Genomic DNA, 18,146 nt, shown 5'->3' with positions numbered 1-18,146 from the left:
GCTCTTTTGTTATTCTGATATCGGTTGGTTTTGTGGTTTCTACTAATGATTTTATTTGTCTATTGCACTTAATTTTGCTTTTCTGAAGCTTGCTGGAGCCATTTGCTGAAGGGTAGGTCATAAAGACAAATAATGAATAAATACCAAAAAGGGTGAGAAAATGCCCTTTTAATACCTGGCCATATTTTATTTTATACCTGAGCATTTTGCATGGCATTGTGCCAGCTTTCAGTAGTGCCACTAAAAGAAGCAGAATATTTATAGCAGGCTCTCAAAGCAGCTCCAGCTTACAGTCTGCCCCTAGCAATCTGTTAACGTTTCTCCTTGAACATGTCGGGTAGTTAAATAGTGTTGCATAAAAATCAGATCCCCATATTACAGTGGACACGCCAATGTTTTTCATTTAAAATAAACACAGATAAATAACATTACTCAATTCCAAATTGGTTTTGGCTTCAAAAACAACAACAAAGAACAGATTATTATTTTTGTAAGTCAGAAGATACTTTTAAACACATACACAAACACTGTTTCTTTGCCTATTTTAAACTCGTTTTTATGCAGGATCCATTAAAGCTCTATTAAATCAAGAGATAACAGGCAAAGACTGAAATAGAAAAAGGAAAAGTCGAACAAGACTAGACAAGGTGAAGGGGTTGACTCTTCAAAACCAAAATGTATGGCATTTGTAATAAGGATTTGCAGGCTATTTTGCATTCTGAGGAAAACAAACAAGAAAGCTGGAAAGTTCAGCTGAAATGGCAATGCTACAGTGTTTGATTGACTCAGGCACCACATTCGGTTTGCTGGCTTCGAAAAAGTGAGTTGTCATCTAAAACTGAATTAGCCAAGATAGCTAAATTGGACCTTCAAGTTCATTGTTTGTATGTATTTGAATGCCAGATAGAAGCATAAATAAATAGTGGTATAATAGAAGAAACAGTTGCTCAGTTATATTATGGAATAATAATCGTACAATTGTAGAAGTGACTTTATTACTTTTAGTTTGCAAACTTTGTAAGTTGCTTTGGGTTTGACATGGGCAAGACAAAGCAACTAACAAATTTAAGAAATAAATAATAACAACAATATTTTGTATTTTGTTTCATCTCATTGTGCACTGCTTCAGTAACTGCTGGCTGTGAAATAGCTAACAAATCTGCAAATAAAAAATTCTGAGGCCAAACTGTAGGGAAGGGCACCTACATTCATGGCTTGCTAGTAGACTTTTCAGAAGCAATCTGTGCCCTACTTCTGCCACCACTGATGGGTGGCTTACTGTGCAACCCTATACATCTGCACAGAATTAAACTCTACTGAGTTCAATGGGACTTACTCCGAGGCAAGCCTTCCCCAACTGGGTGCCTTCTAGATGTTGCTGGACCACAACTCCCATCAGGTCTGGCTAGCTTTAAAGGTCAGAATGGTGGGAGTCTAAAACATCTGAAGAGCACCAGGCTAGGCAAGGCTGGTGCACAGTATTGTACGATTAGATTCTCCTCTGTCAAGGCTTAGGGAGCTGTTCAACAAGTTGGATAACATGGTTTCCTCAAGAGGAAAGAAACTGAGCTAGATAACAGAAGCTATGCTTCAACTTACTCACTTCATAACTACCTCAGTGGCCTTCCCCTTCTTGAAGCATAGTCTTGAGACACATACAACTTGTCTTGCTTCCTACTTCCAAGTACAGCTCGGGGAAGAGAAGACTTTGACTGACAAACAGCAATTGCTGCCTTCTGCTCTGGGTCCTTACTTAGACCAACCAGTATCTCTGCTCCTAAAATCCTGGACGTGACTTTGGATGATATCTGAATGTTACTAAATAATCAGCATCTTAGAGCAATCAAATGGACTTTCTGTTCAAATGGTTCAAAACTGCAGTGCAATGTTTGTTTTCCAGCTTTTTATATTATCTCAGCTGCAGAGTTTAACATCATCCCAGGATGGCTGTGAATCTTACTTCCACACTCTGATAAACAACAAGATTTGGTTTAACAGAAACTACATGCATTGCCCCTCTAAGTGAACAAAGCAATGAGGACTGCAGTGTCCTGTCTGTATTTATGCCAAAGAGAGAGTGTTTCAGTCAATCAGCAAAACAATTCCACATTCAGGAGGCAACTGCATTTGTCAGAACAAATTTAACACAAGGAGTAGGATAACAGTCCATGTCAGTATATGAGAATAACTGATAACCACCATGTGGTAAAAATCTGTCTATAATTTTTGAGAATTCTTGGAGAACCCGGCGGGCGGGGATTACCTAGTTAACTACCAACCAGTCACCTTGATGTTGATACCAAGAAAGGTACTAGAACCAATAATTAAACAGTCGGTCTGTAAGCACTTAGAAAAGAATGCTGTAATTACAGTGGTACCTCTGGTTGCAAACAGGATCTGTTCCGGAGGCCCGTTCGCAACATGAAAAGAGTGCAACCCGCAGCGGCGCATCTGTGCATACGCGCGTTGCAATTCGCTGCTTATGTGCATGCACGTGATGTCATTTTGCGCTTCTGCGCACCCTTTCCAGTACTTCCGGGTTGCCGCGGGATGTAACCTGAAAGAATGTAACATGAAGCGGACGTAACACGAAGTATTACTAAGAGTAAGCATGGGTTTCTCAAAAAACAAGCCCTGCCAGACAAATCTCATTTCTTTCTTTTTTTTTAACAGGGTGGCAGTTCAGTGGTAGTTACCTCTTTGAAGATATGCCAATGCAGTAGCAAGTCCAGCAGAATTTAGGAGGGCTTACTTCTCAGGAAGTTTATAAAGTAGCGTGGTCCCTTCATGCCCTTGGCAAAATTTGGCACACACAACCTTGCAGCCCTTGTGCTGCTGTGGTGATCATGGCAAGCAGCACATGCCATCCAATGAGAGGAGAGACACAAGTAATCTTAAAAGGCTAAACTTGCCTAAATTTACAGTATGGGATTAGTAGGAATTCAGAGCTCCCCCCCACATTCCATGCTGTGGTAATGTTGAGAGAATATGAACATTTGGCTGATTAGGGGGCAACATTAATTTGGTACAGCTTCAGGTACAGGAATCTTATGCATGTTATGCTGGGTTCAATGGGATATACTCTAAAGAAATACGGATGACATTGCAGCCTAAAGTAGGGAGATTAGGCTACCCTGGATGAGAGCACCCTGAGGCCTCTTTATGGTGAAGGCGCACTTATCCAACCAACCTCTTACAGCTAAATGGCAGGAAGTGCTTTTCCTATCCCTGGGCATTCTTTGACTCAGGGCACCTACAACTGACAATCATAGACAATGCCTCCACATACATTTAGGTTAAGCCGTCAAGCCGAAAGACAGATCAGAAAGCAGACTGCTCTGGTACTCAGAGCCAGGGATGGAATGGCAGTTTCACTGTGGGAGAATCATTTTCCCAACTCTCACCTGAAACCGCACTGAGGAGGAGTCAGCTTGTGGATAAAATGCTTGCTGCCAATCTTACTAACTTTCTAAAGTTGTTGCCCATTAATTCTAAAGTTGTCGCCCATTAATTCCAACTCGTGTCTCATGTCTTATTTTCTTGTGTGTCTCTATGTGGCAAACTATTCCAGTTGTTTCTAAAGCAACTGAGACTCAGTGCTGCCAGAGTCAACATATGGCTCTGCTACATGAAGCAATAATAGGATAGTCTTCTATCATCGTGCAGCATCAAATCTATGTTTCTAGAGCACATAGCTCCCATTTTTTTGATAACAGCTTCAAGTTAATAAACTCTTTCTAACGTAACTTGCTGAAATGGCCTTTTATTCCAGATGCTATGTGAAATGAATTCTACCTAACCGAAGCTCAGATTAATTTGATTAGAGAAACCTGGAAATCTATATCAGGCATTGGCATCTATGTTTTATTAAGCACATGCATGCAGCACACACACAGAGAACTTGAAAGCTTCTTGTAGCACATAAACAGCTTCTGATTGCATTTCAGTGCCTTTTCAATTAAAATACTTGATTTGAAAGTCTGTTCCTTTGCTTTTATGGCATGCACATTAAGCTTCATGGCAGCTTTTGCTTGTTATGATTCTGCAGAGCTCCACATTAATGCTTCTTTTGTGAATTTCACAAGACATTCATTTGCCCTCAGACCCATTCAGATTGTCTCTGTTCAGGATGGGACAGCTAGGCTGATTGTGACAATCTGTGTTCTTGCTTTGTTTGTTTTTTAAGACCCTGTGTCAGTTCTGATGAGGGCATCTTCTACACTCTTGTCATCGTCTTTCATAAGCTCCTTCCTTTTATCCCATGGCCCAAACGCCTTCCGTTAGATTATGCTTTCTGCCTCGCTTTGATCTCTTCCTAAAATACCCAGAATACTGCACTATACAGGGTTCTACAAAAAAATCTTGGCAGAGAGCTTCTGAAATATTGCTTCTGACTTTTATTCCCCCCCCCCCCTTGATGTCCTGTACATGCAGCATTTTGCCACAGGGTTCCTCCATAGAAATTCTGCACCAAAAGTTACAAAAAAGCCATTTCCTCTTTTTTGAAACCCAATGCATTAATGGGAGCTTTAAAAATATACCCATTTGCCTTGTATGAATTAAATCTCTAGACAAGGCATTTTTGAACTTAATGTACAGTGTTTCATTGTGGTTTGTTAATTGAGAAGTTTGCAGTTGTTCCACAGATATTAATGCCTCATCAGTGAATTGAAGTTCTAACCTAATTTACTACATTGACTGAATCTATATACATTTGAAATGTCAGAGATTTATGAGAATGATCCCTTCTTCTCTGGAGAAATACAAATAAATTGTCCTGCACCCACCCAGCCAAAGAGGTCAAGGAGCTGATAGTTAATTCTTTATTGACAAAAGGATGCACTTACACTGGCTCCTAAAGTGCACTATGTGCACACACACACATATTTCTAGAGAATATATAGCTGGCATGAACTTTCCCGGGTTTGTGTCTGGCAGAGTAGTTGAAGCAACAGTAGGACCACACACACAACTGGGCTTATCATAGAATCATAGAGTTGGAAGAGACCACAAGGGCCATCGAGTCCAACCCCCTGCCAAGCAGGAAACACCATCAGAGCGCTCCTGACATATGCTTGTCAAGCCTCTGCTTAAAGACCTCCAAAGTAGGAGACTCCACCACACTCCTTGGCAGCAAATTCCACTGTCGAACAGCTCTTACTGTCAGGAAGTTCTTCCTAATGTTTAGGTGGAATCTTCTTTCTTGTAGTTTGGATCCATTGCTCCGTGTCCGCTTCTCTGGAGCAGCAGAAAACAACCTTTCTCCCTCCTCTATATGACATCCTTTTATATATTTGAACATGGCTATCATATCACCCCTTAACCTCCTCTTCTCCAGGCTAAACATGCCCAGTTCCCTTAGCCGTTCCTCATAAGGCATCGTTTCCAGGCCTTTGACCATTTTGTTTGCCCTCCTCTGGACACGTTCCAGTTTGTCAGTGTCCTTCTTGAACTGTGGTGCCCAGAACTGGACACAGTACTCCAGGTGAGATCTGACCAGAGCAGAATACAGTGGCACTATTACTTCCCTTGATCTAGATGCTATACTCCTATTGATGCAGCCCAGAATTGCATTGGCTTTTTTAGCTGCCGCATCACACTGTTGGCTCATGTCAAGTTTGTGGTCAACCAAGACTCCTAGATCCTTTTCACATGTACTGCTCTCAAGCCAGGTGTCACCCATCTTGTATTTGTGCCTCTCATTTTTTTTGCCCAAGTGCAATACTTTACATTTCTCCCTGTTAAAATTCATCTTGTTTGTTTTGGCCCAGTTCTCTAATCTATCAAGGTCGTTTTGAAGTGTGATCCTGTCCTCTGGGGTGTTAGCCACCCCTCCCAGTTTGGTGTCATCTGCAAATTTGATCAGGATGCCCTTGAGTCCATCATCCAAGTCGTTGATAAAGATATTGAATAAGACCGGGCCCAAGACAGAACCCTGTGGCACCCCACTAGTCACTCTTCTCCAGGATGAAGAGGAACCATTGATGAGCACCCTTTAGGTTCAGTCAGTCAGCCAGTTACAAATCCACTGAGTGGTAGCATAGTCAAGACCGCATTTTACCAGCTTCTTTACAAGAATATCATGGGGCACCTTGTCGAATGCCTTGCTGAAATCTAGGTAGGCTACATCCACTGCGTTCCCTTCATCTACCAGGCTTGTAATTCTGTCAAAAAACGAGATCAGGTTAGTCTGACATGACTTATTTTTCAGAAATCCATGCTGACTATTGGTGATCACAGCATTCCTTTCTAGGTGCTCACAGACTGTTTGCTTAATGATGTGCTCCAGAATCTTCCCTGGTATTGATGTCAGACTGACTGGGCGGTAATTATTTGGGTCCTCTCTTTTCCCCTTTTTGAAAATAGGGACAACATTTGCCCTCCTCCAGTCTGCCGGGACTTCGCCTGTTCTCCAGGAATTCTCAAAGATGACTGCCAGTGGTTCTGAGATCACATCTGCCAGTTCTTTTAATACTCTTGGATGCAGTTCGTCTGGCCCTGGAGACTTGAATACATCTAAACTAGCCAAGTATTCTTGTACTATCTCCTTAGTTATTCTGGGCTGTGTTTCCTCTGCTGAATCATTTGCTCCAAATTCTTCAGGTCAGGCATTGTTTTCTTTATCGGAGAAGACTGAGGCAAAGAAGGCATTGAGGAGTTCAGCCCTTTCTGTGTCCCCTGTTTGCATTTCACCATCTTCTCCTCTGAGTGACCCCACTGTTTCTTTGTTCTTCCTTTTGCTACGGACATACCCATAAAAGCCTTTTTTGTTGATTTTAACCTCTCTAGCAAGCCTGAGTTCATTCTGTGCTTTAGCTTTTCTGACTTTGTGTCTACATGTGCTGGCTATTTGTTTGAATTCCTCTTTGGTGGTTTCCCCCCTTTTCCATTTTTTGTACACATCCTTTTTTAATTTTAACTCAGTTAAAAGTTCTTTAGATAGCCACCCTGGCTTCTTTAGGCACCTTCCATGTTTCTGTCTCATTGGTATTGCCTGAAGTTGTGCTTTTGCTATCTCCCTCTTAACAAACTCTCAGCCATCATGAACTCCCTTTCCTTTTAGTATTACTGTCCATGGGATCTCACCCAGCACTTCCCTAAGTTTTATGAAGTCGGCTTTCTTAAAGTCAAGAAATTGAGTCCTAGTATGCTTGGCTGCTCCTTTCCGCTGTATAGTAAACTTCAGAAGAGCATGCTCAATCGTGCCTAATGATCCTTCTGCTTCTACCCCACTAACCAGGTCATCAGCATTGGTTAGGACCAGATCTAAAATGGCTGTTCCTCTTGTTGCTTCTCCCACTTTCTGGACAATGAAGTTGTCTGCAAGACCAGTGGGGAATCTGTTTGACCTTATGCTCTTGGCTGAGTTTGACATCCAACAAATATCTGGGTAATTGAAGTCCCCCATTACTACTATCTCCCTTCCTTTTGCATGCTTGGCCATCTGTTCCAGGAAGGCATCATCTATGTCCTCCGTTTGGCTTGGGGATCTATAGTAAACTCCCACAATGAGGTCTCTGTTATTCTTCTCTTATGTACCATCATCTGATGGATTGTGTGCACACAACCTGAATCTTCTGCATGGACGTCACTATGGTGCTTCCCTCTTCAAGCTGTTCTTGGTTCTAGGAGACAGTGGAGCAGCAGTGGACAGCAGGGACTCAGCCAGCCTGCCCCCTGCCCTGCCTGAACAGCCTCTTCCTCTGCTTCCAACACATCCTGTACCCCCTCTCTGACTGCTCAGACTCTTCCCCTTCCTTCCACCCTGGTTCTTGCCTTACAGGTGGCACCAAATGCCATAAATCACTGGCCTCCCTCTGCTGGGTCAGCCTCTGCCATACACTCATCAGAACATGCCTTGCAATATAGGTGGTTAAGTATTTTCAACCATTCTTGACTGACAAAAACTAGCTTCAGTGTGGGGTTCCTCAGTTTGATTTTATCCCCCATGCTGTTTACATGAAACTGCAGAGTAGGGGTCATCCAGAGCTTTGGAGTACATTGTCAGCAGTATGCTGACACACTGCTCTACTTCTCCTTTACGTCTGCAGGTGTAGCAGTGGATGTGCTAGACAGTTGTCTTGCCTCACTAGTGGACCAGATGAGAGCCAACAAGCTGAAGTTCAATCCAGATAATACTGAGGCACCATTAGACTAGATGAATGGGTGTCTGCCTGCTCTTGACAGGGTTACACTTCTTCTGAAGGAGCGGGTATGTACTTTGGGGGTACTTCTGGATCCTTTGCTGTCATCTGAGAGTCAAGTGGCCTTGGTGATTTGAAGTGCCTTCTATGAGCTTCAGCTGGTGGCCCAGCTGTGCCCCTATCTGAACAGGGATAACCTAAGTTCTGTGCTCTGTTAACATCTAGGTTAGATTACTGCAACATGTTATAGGGACCATCGGCTGGGTGAGGACTGCAGGGCCTGCTCCCTTCCAGGGCCTTTTCCAACTGGCCCAGGGGGCGTGGCCCAGGCCCTTTCTCCCGGCTATAAAGGGACTCCTGCTGCAGGGAAGCCTCGGACCATCGGCTGGGTGAGGACTGCAGGGCCTGCTCCCTTCCAGGGCCTTTTCCAACTGGCCCAGGGGGCGTGGCCCAGGCCCTCTCTCCCAGCTATAAAGGGACTCCTGCTGCGGTGAGGCCTCGGACCATCGGCTGGGTGAGGACTGCAGGGCCTGCTCCCTTCCAGGGCCTTCTCCAACTGGCCCAGGGGGCGTGGCCCAGGCCCTTTCTCCCGGCTATAAAGGGGCTCCTGCTGCAGGGAAGCCTCGGACCATCGGCTGGGTGAGGACTGCAGGGCCTGCTCCCTTCCAGGGCCTTCTCCAACTGGCCCAGGGGGCGTGGCCCAGGCCCTTTCTCCCGGCTATAAAGGGGCTCCTGCTGCAGGGAAGCCTCGGACCATCGGCTGGGTGAGGACTGCAGGGCCTGCTCCCTTCCAGGGCCTTTTCCAACTGCCCCAGGGGGCGTGGCCCAGGCCCTTTCTCCCGGCTATAAAGGGACTCCTGCTGCAGGGAAGCCTCGGACCATCGGCTGGGTGAGGACTGCAGGGCCTGCTCCCTTCCAGGGCCTTTTCCAACTGGCCCAGGGGGCGTGGCCCAGGCCCTTTCTCCCGGCTATAAAGGGACTCCTGCTGCAGGGAAGCCTCGGACCATCGGCTGGGTGAGGACTGCAGGGCCTGCTCCCTTCCAGGGCCTTTTCCAACTGGCCCAGGGGGCATGGCCCAGGCCCTCTCTCCCAGCTATAAAGGGACTCCTGCTGCGGTGAGGCCTCGGACCATCGGCTGGGTGAGGACTGCAGGGCCTGCTCCCTTCCAGGGCCTTCTCCAACTGGCCCAGGGGGCGTGGCCCAGGCCCTTTCTCCCGGCTATAAAGGGACTCCTGCTGCAGGGAAGCCTCGGACCATCGGCTGGGTGAGGACTGCAGGGCCTGCTCCCTTCCAGGGCCTTTTCCAACTGGCCCAGGGGGCGTGGCCCAGGCCCTTTCTCCCGGCTATAAAGGGGCTCCTGCTGCAGGGAAGCCTCGGACCATCGGCTGGGTGAGGACTGCAGGGCCTGCTCCCTTCCAGGGCCTTTTCCAACTGGCCCAGGGGGCGTGGCCCAGGCCCTTTCTCCCGGCTATAAAGGGGCTCCTGCTGCAGGGAAGCCTCGGACCATCGGCTGGGTGAGGACTGCAGGGCCTGCTCCCTTCCAGGGCCTTTTCCAACTGGCCCAGGGGGCGTGGCCCAGGCCCTTTCTCCCGGCTATAAAGGGACTCCTGCTGCAGGGAAGCCTCGGACCATCGGCTGGGTGAGGACTGCAGGGCCTGCTCCCTTCCAGGGCCTTTTCCAACTGGCCCAGGGGGCGTGGCCCAGGCCCTTTCTCCCGGCTATAAAGGGACTCCTGCTGCAGGGAAGCCTCGGACCATCGGCTGGGTGAGGACTGCAGGGCCTGCTCCCTTCCAGGGCCTTTTCCAACTGGCCCAGGGGGCGTGGCCCAGGCCCTCTCTCCCAGCTATAAAGGGACTCCTGCTGCGGTGAGGCCTCGGACCATCGGCTGGGTGAGGACTGCAGGGCCTGCTCCCTTCCAGGGCCTTCTCCAACTGGCCCAGGGGGCGTGGCCCAGGCCCTTTCTCCCGGCTATAAAGGGACTCCTGCTGCAGGGAAGCCTCGGACCATCGGCTGGGTGAGGACTGCAGGGCCTGCTCCCTTCCAGGGCCTTTTCCAACTGGCCCAGGGGGCGTGGCCCAGGCCCTTTCTCCCAGCTATAAAGGGGCTCCTGCTGCAGGGAAGCCTCGGACCATCGGCTGGGTGAGGACTGCAGGGCCTGCTCCCTTCCAGGGCCTTCTCCAACTGGCCCAGGGGGCGTGGCCCAGGCCCTTTCTCCCGGCTATAAAGGGACTCCTGCTGCAGGGAAGCCTCGGACCATCGGCTGGGTGAGGACTGCAGGGCCTGCTCCCTTCCAGGGCCTTTTCCAACTGGCCCAGGGGGCGTGGCCCAGGCCCTTATTTGGAACAAACTTTTGGGGAAGCTGGGAAGTGTTCTGCAATTGCTTCCCTGTTCCAATGTGTTTTAAAATGTCCTCAAGCAGTCGGTGGCAATTTAAATTTGTATTTCTTTCTTTCCTTTTTTCTCTTGCTGGGGGTGGGTGGGTGTAATGGATATTTGGTTGGGGATTAATTTTAGTGTAATTGTTCTGTTTTTGTTTTCTGTTGTTTTATTGGTTCTGTATAGTTTGTGTTTTGTTTTTAAGGGGTGGGATCAGGGCTGCCTGGGAGTGAGGCCCCAGCCAACACGATGGCTGGGACAAGTTCCACAGGGGGGGAAGCACTGGGACATCCGATCTCGGTGATCATGGGCAGGAGGCGGAGTTACGCTAAGACCAGACCATGTCATTACCGAGGAGGCAGGTTTAGTCGTTGTTTGAAGACTATCCCTGCCTCCGGGTCTGGCCTTGACCAGATGGATACTGGAATCAACAGGGGAAACCCACACAACCTGAAGGTGTTGCTGTGTAATGCCAGGTCAATGGTGAATAAAACCACTGCCATCCACGACCTGATTGTGGATGGAGGATTTGACCTGGCTTGTGTGACAGAGACCTGGTTGAATGAGACAGATGGGCCCGTCCTTGCTGCCGCTTGCCCACCAGGTTTCTCTTACGCACAGCAACCCAGGTCATGTGGGTGGGGAGGGGGGGTTGCAGTGATTTTTAGGAAGTCATTAGTCTGCACCAGGCGTCCTACTGGGAAGACCCAGTTTTCTGAGTGCATGTTCTGGAAGTTGGGCAATAGGGGGAGTACAGGATTCCTTTTGGTGTACCGACCTCCCCGCTGCACCAAGGATTCCCTGTCCGAGCTGCTTCAGGTCGTGGCGGATGTTCTCCTGGAGACACCTAGTTTGGTTGTCCTAGGGGATTTTAACATCCACGCCGACACGACCTTACAAGGGGCCGCTCGGGACTTCGTGGAAAGCATGGCCTCCATGGGGCTGTCCCTGAATAAGTTGGGCCCAACTCATAGTCATGGACATGCCTTAGACCTGGTATTCACCTCTAGCGACGTGGGTGATCTGACACTAAGTAAAAATGAAACCAAAGAAGTGCCATGGTCAGATCACTTCCTGGTGCAACTGGACTTCTCCGCGACCCTTCCCCTCTGCAGGGAGGTGGGACCAATTCGGATGGTCCGCCCCCACCACTTAATGGATCCAAATGGTTTCCAGAGAGTGGTAGGGGATGCTTTATCCCATGTTGATGGCCTTTCAGCTGATTCCCTGGTGGCCCGCTGGAATGCGGAGTTAACCAGGGCTATCGACTGTCTGGCTCCGAAGCGCCCTCTCCGATTGCATGGAGCCCGGACAGCCCCGTGGTTTTCTTCGGAGCTGAGGGCGATGAAACAATCGCTGAGATGGCTAGAGCGTCGGTGGCAGAAAACTCACTCCGAATCTGACCGGACACAGGTTAGAGCTCAACGTCGAGCCTACCAAGTGGCGATAGCGACGGCGAAGAAGACTTTCTTCACCGCCTCTATTGCATCTGCAGAAAATAGTAGCAGGAGACTCTTTCAGGTGGTCCGCAATTTAACGGAACCACCTTTACCATCGGGGCCTTGTAAAGACCCCAAGATCTCCTGCAACGATTTTGCAAAGTTTTTTGCAGATAAAATCACTCATATTCGGAAGGAGCTAGACACCACCGTGGGAGCAGGGCTGGGGCGGGAGAGTGCTAGAGCCCTGTCTGGTCAAGTTGCATGGAATCAATTTCAATCCGTTACCCCCGAGGATGTGGACAGGCTGCTTGGACGAGTGAAACCAACCACCTGTCTCCTTGATCCTTGCCCATCCTGGCTAATAAAAGCAAGCCGGGAAGGGCTGGGCGATGGGCTCTGCGGGGTGGTGAATGCTTCCCTCTGTGAGGGAACATTCCCAGATCCGCTGAAAGAGGCGGTCATTAAACCGCTTCTTAAAAAACCATCTTTAGACCCGGCCAGTATGGCCAACTATCGCCCAGTCTCAAATCTTCCATTCTTGGGCAAGGTGATTGAGCGTGTGGTTGCTGAACAACTCCAGGCACGCCTGGAGGATGCGGACCATTTGGATCCCTTCCAATCAGGGTTCAGGCCTCATCATGGGACTGAAACTGCCTTGGTCGCACTGGTTGATGATCTCCGGCGAGCTAGGGACAAAGGTGAGAGTTGTTTCCTAGTTCTGCTGGATCCCTCAGCGGCCTTTGATACAATCGACCATAACATCCTTCTGGACCGTCTAGAGGGGTTGGGAGCTGGGGGCACTGTTATACAGTGGTTTCGCTCCTTTCTCCTGGGCCGTGTTCAGAAAGTGGTGGTGGGGGATGAGTGTTCAGACCCTTGGGCCCTCACTTGTGGGGTGCCTCAGGGTTCCGTCCTCTCCCCCATGCTTTTTAACATCTATATGAAGCCGCTGGGAGAGATCATCAGGGGGTTTGGACTGGGTGTCCATCAATATGCAGATGATACCCAGCTCTACCTTTCTTTCAAATCAGAACCAGTGAAGGCGGTGAAGGTCCTGTGTGAGTGCCTGGAGGCGGTTGGAGGATGGATGGTGGCTAATGGATTGAAGTTGAATCCTGACAAGACAGAAGTACTGTTTTTGGGGGACAGGGGGCGGGCTGGTGTGGAGGACTCCCTGGTCCTGAATGGGGTAACTGTGCCCCTGAAGGACCAGGTGCGTAGCCTGGGAGTCATTTTGGACTCACAGCTGTCCATGGAGGCACAGGTCAATTCTGTATCCAGGGCAGCTGTCTACCAACTCCACCTGGTACGCAGGCTGAGACCCTACCTGCCCGCTGACTGTCTGGCCAGAGTGGTGCATGCTCTAGTTATCTCCCGCTTGGACTACTGCAATGCGCTCTACGTGGGGCTACCTTTGAAGGTGACTCGGAAACTACAACTAATCCAGAATGCGGCAGCTAGACTGGTGACTGGGGGCGGCCGCCGAGACCACATAACACCGGTCTTGAAAGACCTACATTGGCTCCCAGTACGTTTCCGAGCACAATTCAAAGTGCTGGTGTTGACCTTTAAAGCCCTAAACGGCTTCGGCCCAATATACCTGAAGGAGCGTCTCCACCCCCATCGTTCTGCCCGGACACTGAGGTCCAGCGCCGAGGGCCTTCTGGCGGTTCCCTCATTGCGAGAAGCGAAGCTACAGGGAACCAGGCAGAGGGCCTTTTCGGTGGTGGCGCCCGCCCTGTGGAATGCCCTCCCATCGGATGTCAAGGTGATGGACAACTACCTGACATTCAGAAAACATCTTAAGGCGGCCCTATTCAGGGAAGCTTTTAATGTATGATATTTTAGTGTTTCTTGGTTTCTGTGGAAGCCGCCCAGAGTGGTTGGGGAAACCCAGCCAGATGGGCGGGGTACAAATAATAAATTATTATTATTATTATTATTATTATTATTATTATTATTATTATTATTATAGAGTAGTATCTTGGTTTACGAACTTAATCCATTCCGGAAGTCCGTTCTTAACCCAAGGCGCACTTTCCCATAGCAGCAGGGGACTCAATTTACAAATGGAACACACTCATCAGGAAGCGGAACATGTTCTGCTTCCAAGGCAAAGTTCACAAACCAAAACACCTACTTCCGGGTTTGCAGCGTTCTTAATCTAAGTTGTTCATAAACTAAGCTGTTCTTAAACCAAGGCACCACTGTACGTGGGTCTGCCTCTGAAGGCAGGAAACTTCAGCTGGTGCAGAATTCGGTGGCCAGGTTGCTCACTGAGGCAAGAAAGTTTGAGCCTATTACACCAATTCTGGCCTGACTGCACTGGCTGCCAATTAGTTTCTGGGCCCAAATCAAAGTGCTGGTTTTGACCTATAAAGCTTTAAATGGCTGAAGCCCACAATATCTCAAGGGCTGCCTCTCCCCATATGAACCGACCCTACTAGTTACTACTTGCCCTCCAAGCAATAATGTATGATTAACAACTGGGTATCTGAAAGATTTACCCCCAAAGGGCAAAGAAAGAGTGGCCTGAGGCAACATTAAATTGCGGGGGGGGGGATTGTGTGTTAGGGGTAATTAAGCTATGCCCCCCCCCACATCACTCTGTCCTAATCTGATATGGGCTTCTCTGTGGCTACTACTATTAGTATTTTTAAATATGGGAGTTCTGAAATTAGGATCTTTGTTCTCTATTCCTGGATATTAGAGAGAAATAGATACCTGAAAATTTTCTTTTATCACAGCCTTTTCACAGGCTTCTCCACACTGGCGGAACAAATACACATTTTCTTCTAATTCCCCACCCACTCAATACACCTTATCAAATCATTCCCACAGAACCTGAATCAGACTGAATCAAGGTAAAGGAAATGACAGAATGGAACACATATATGGAAGGGCATAAATGTGAATTGTTGTTTGCCATGTGGTTTGAAATTCAATGTGTTCTTATTGCTCTGCAATGTGTACATAAGGTTGAAAAATGGATGGGGGAGGGGAAGAATGATTTCCAGTTTGGTTTCGGTGATAGCTACTTCTAGATCAACTTGCCAATTGATCTTGATTGCATCAAATAGCCTTAATTCCTAACCTGTTTGTTTTATTGCCCATTACTGCTGACCCTGACACAATTATAAATGACAACTATCTTGTTTCAGGATTTCTTTCAGCTAGTCTAATGACTTGGGGCACCTTGGCTGGCAACACAAACCCTTACTTTTTCACTAGCAAGTCACCTTCGGAGTCACCACTCTGCAGGGATTCGGTTCTCTGACTAACTGATTTGCACACAGGCAGGGCTAAGGATCCGATTAACATTAAATGTGCACTTATCTGCAGGCTGCTTTATATGCCAGGTCTAAGTACTCCGAGTTTACCCAGTTAGATGGGTTCCAGTGTACTTTGTGCTAAGTATAGCAATAGAATCAGTGCCGCAAAGGCTAGTGCTCAGAGCCATTCCTTTTGAACAGAGTACTTATTTTGGAAACTACAATTTTACAGATATACCTCATCAGCCTTAATAGCAGCCAGGCTGAAGCCCGAACAATCCAAGGAACAACCTAATATTTTCCTGCTGTGGTTCTATGGACACTTTGCATAGATATATTTTTTTGTATAATATTTTCTCTCTCTCTCCCACTTTCTCACCCGCTGCTTCCCTCTCTCCAGTTCTTCCCCTGCTGTGGAAATTCTTTCACAGCCATTTCCTCTCCCATCTCTCTCTAAGTGAGAAGAAACTGCCTGCTAGCTGATGAGTCCTGAGAAAAATGTTGCTCCTCAGTTCAGTCAAGAGCTATCACAGCTGTACGTGCCTGCACCCAAGGAGGCTTTTTAACTTCAGCACTTTATTGGAAACACTAAAATGGGCACAATAAACATCCCCCAGTGTGATAACTTTAACAAAAATCAAAGTAAAAAGATGGCATGAAGACCAGCAGTGATAGTACTATGTAGCAGTGACAAAGCTGCTCTCACCTGGTTTTTTTCCTGTTAGAAAAAGTGCCATTTATTACTTACCACCTAGCAAAAGTGCTTTTAAATGAAGGCACTAGAAGACCTAGGGCAATACTCAGCCAAAGGTATGTATTTTGAGTACAATTGTTAAGTACAATTGAGTACAATTGGTAGGAAAGACAATAGGAAGAAAAGAACGAATATCATGCTGACCAAGAAGATGAAGTCAAAAAGGGGAAAAGCTGGTTAGATAGACTTTAGGGCAAATCTTTTATCTTCAAATATTAGTAGCTACGGGTCTCAAACAAGGCAGCTCACAAATTTAGCTCAAAATTGTGTGTGTAACATAATCTTTTGTAGGTATTGCTAGCACATTTAGAATCCCATCCCTGTTTTTTATTGGCATCAGTTAGAGATTTCAACTATATTCTGTATCAGCAATCCTGGAACTAATAAGGCTGTCTAGTTTTTCTGAATCAATTTAATGCAATTTACTTTAATGAGTTCATACCATATTATACCCCAACTGGTTTGCATGTATGACCTCAAGACTGGAGTGAAGACTGTCTATAAATGTCCTTAGCCTGCACAAATTTTAAATGTGTAAATATATAAAACACCACTTTATATTACTTACCAGCCCATTAGGAAAGCAAGCAGATTGTCGTGAACTAATTTATTGCCTTAATTCAGCCATAACAGAGTCCTGCTATCCTCACACACAACAACCCTAACATCTTTAATTCTGTTAAGGTTGTCAGAACCTCTGTGCCAGCTGGACTATAGGGTTTCCTGAAACATCCTAAACCTTTCAATGGGTCCTTAGAGCCTCATGAATCCTTCAAGCTTCTGAAGGTGAGTTTATAGAGGGCTTTCTATTCATTCCAGAACTGCCAGCACAGCAGTGAAAGTTGCAGGAAGACTTTCAGATTTACAGCTACTGTTCAGAGCATGTAACTTATCAAAGTTAAGCTGACCTATGCGCCATTGTTTCATATTACAGTCCAGCAACAAGAGTATGAACCTCAAAAATCCAGGAAAGTTACTCATCTGAAGGTTTCCTTATTTAGGGCAAGGAAGAATGTTTTTCATCCATCCTCCAACCCAGTCTACAAATGAGAGCAAAGAAATTTGGAGCTTCTGCTAGAGGAGCGGAAAATGCTTGGGATGGATACAAAGCGATGCTTGGGGAAGTATACTTATTTGAGGAAAGACCTTCAGAGTTAAGGGATTTTTCAGGATTTGCAACTGATCTCTTGCACACACTTACTCTGGCTTCAGTGCGCTCCCACTACTGGTGTTTGAAGCTAAGTACATGTGACGTTGGCACAATCCATATGTGTCCTGTGCCATATTCCTCAAATATGAGTATGGAAGGACTGCAGAGCTGGGGAAACAGATCAGATATTGTTTATTGGGTGAAGACACCCTTGCCAACTCCCGGGTGTAGTGCAGCAAATGCAACTTGAAATGCAGTGGGAGCAACTGACCCTGCTGCAATTTAAGCCCTAACAGTCTTAGAGTTGCTGCTGTTCAGCTTGTCAAAGGTAGTGTACTAACCTACAGTAATGTACTAATCAGAGCAATCCTGAGTGAGTTTAATCAGAAAACTTCCAAATTCAATAGGGCTTACTTTCAGTTCCAGGGATATATGCTTGAGATTGCAGACTAAAGCAGACACAAAATTAGCAATGCAGCATCTCAAGGAATTGTTTCCCACATTAGTCGTGTCCAAAAATAAATGGTATTTACTTTAAATAAATGAGACTTAAAGGTATAGGTAAAGGGACCCCTGACCATTAGGTCCAGTCGTAGCCGACTCTGGGGTTGTGGCACTCATCTTGCTTTATTGGCCGAGGGAGCCGGCGTACAGCTTCCGGGTCATGTGGCCAGCATGACTAAGCCGCTTCTGGCGAACCAGAGCAGTGCACAGAAACGCCGTTTACCTTCCCACCAGAGCGGTACCTATTTATCTACTTGCACTTTGACGTGCTTTCAAACTGCTAGGTTGGCAGGAGCAGGGACCGAGCAATGGGAGCTCACCCCGTCACGGGGATTCGAACCGCCGACCTTCTGATCAGCAAGTCCTAGACTCTGTGGCTTAACCCACAGCGCCACCCGCGTCCTAAATGAGACTTACCTACAAGTAAATGGTAGAGGCTTAACACTGTAATTGTGATACTGCAAATGAGTCACTTTTAACATTGGATTTCCACTAGAAATGCAG

Source organism: Podarcis liolepis, assembly GCF_965112155.1.
Source record: "Podarcis liolepis genome assembly, chromosome: 5".
Lineage (NCBI taxonomy): Eukaryota > Metazoa > Chordata > Lepidosauria > Squamata > Lacertidae > Podarcis > Podarcis liolepis.
This window is presented reverse-complemented; position numbering follows the sequence as displayed.